Here is a 1,853-nt window from a genome sequence, read left to right on the forward strand (position 1 = left end):
TTCTTGCCTGGAGAATCCAAGGGACAGGGGAGCCTTGTGGGCTGCCGTCTATGGGGTCGCACAGAGTCGGACACGACTGAAGTGACTCAGCAGCAGCAGCAGCAGCAGCAGCAGCAGCAGCAAAGCCTCCCAACAGCTGTAGATCCTTTGCTTTTGCCCACTAATCCTGGCCTAATTTGAGCTATTCAGAATCTGTAGTTGAAACTGACACTGCTGCTCAATGTTAAGGGCCATCCTGCCATCCTAAGAAGCATCATATCTTATCCAACAGCTCTGCTGAAATACTATTCCTGCTCCTACTTCTCCCAGGAGATATGTTTAGTTGTACCTATCATTAATCAGCAAAAAGGTTTCATATATGTCATTTTATGGAGAGCTCACTGCTTTTCCAAGTCCTGATTGGTTGTTGAATCATTCATGAGTTGTGCTGTCCAATATAGAAGCCACAAACCACATATGGCTATTTAGATTTAAACTAATTAAAATAAATAAAATAAAAAGTCTAGATTCTCAGATATACTAAACACATTTCAAGAGCTCAACAGCTGCATATAGGTCATAGCTTGCATACTGGAGAGCACAGACAAAGAACACTTTCATTATCACAGGAAATTCTGTTGGGGAGTGCTGTGGAGGTCAAGCCATGATCACCATGAACAACATGGTTTGGGAGAAGGAATATTTACATGGATCCAATACAGACTGAATCTATTCATTGGGCACTCCTTTTCCATAGCTACAAGATCCAGATTAAAAACAAAACAGCCACAACCATTCATGGATGGACTGAGGTATTCATGGATTTCCTTTATATCATCAGATAATAAGCATTACAGTTCTCAGCTCTGGCTGCACAGTATAATTAGTAGCTTTTAAAGCACCTTGCTGCTGCTGCTGCTGCTAAGTCACTTCAGTTGTGTCCAACCCTGTGCGACCCCATAGATGGCAGCCCACCAGGCTCCCCCATCCCTGGGATTCTTTAGGCAAGAATACTAGAGTGGGTTGCCATTTCCTTCTCCAATGCATGAAAGTGAAAAGTCACCTTAGGTGATTCCTATTTTGTAGACAAGCTTGAAAAGCACTGATTTAGCACATATATCAGCTCATCTAATCAAATAATCACATAATTAATGAATAAATTATATTCACTATTATCTGGATAGTCCACAGAAGCAAACTGAGAGGCTAGACTGGGTCCACCAATCACCACTCATGGGGGCAGGATGCTATGCTGAACTTATGTTGGAAAACTAATTTTGCATTGCTCACATTCCAATTTTTGGCAGCTTTCAACAATTCTCCTATTCATTTCTGCATAATTCTCTCCAAAACCTTCACAAAAATTATTAATACATATAATTTCTATGTTACCTCTTGGATCTTTCTCAGTTTCAGACAATAATCAGTAATTAGTGAAGAATCACTCCATTTATCTTCTCTTGATTGATATTTTATGCTCAGTTCATGATTTCTTCTTGCCATATAAGTTGTACATTTTTTACTACAGTATAAAATATAAATAATATCTTTATAGTGAGGAGTTATAGAAGATAGCCACTATTTCACTAATTTTATTCCACTTTATATTGTTTTTGTAGAAATCCAATTTTCCTTATTAAATACTGATACAAAACAGAACTCCAAAATACTTAGGTCAATACTACTCATTGTTCAAATTCTTGCTGGAGAAATACAGTAACATTTAAGGCACAAAAGGATTATATAGAAGTTTAAATACCTATATCAGTAATAATTCAGATTGGATTTAAGGCTATTTCATCCAATAATATTTATGCTTTCCAGGGCACAGTAAAAAAAGTGGTTAAAAATACTATCTTAATTATTATTCAAGT

At 37.4% G+C, this 1,853-nt stretch overlaps 1 long non-coding RNA gene across 1 annotated transcript in view; it reads right to left on the reverse strand.

Annotated features, from left to right (window-relative positions):
• Positions 1-1,455, reverse strand: part of LOC105002992 — a 6,592-nt gene extending 5,137 nt beyond the window's left edge. The window contains exon 1 of the long non-coding RNA XR_827053.1: positions 1,372-1,455. This is a non-coding gene — a long non-coding RNA (uncharacterized LOC105002992). The remainder of the gene's footprint in view (positions 1-1,371) is intronic.
• Positions 1,456-1,853: the final 398 nt, after the last annotated feature.

The sequence above is a fragment of the Bison bison genome, unplaced genomic scaffold (genome assembly GCF_000754665.1).
Source record: "Bison bison bison isolate TAMUID 2011002044 unplaced genomic scaffold, Bison_UMD1.0 scf7180017864461, whole genome shotgun sequence".
NCBI lineage: Eukaryota > Metazoa > Chordata > Mammalia > Artiodactyla > Bovidae > Bison > Bison bison.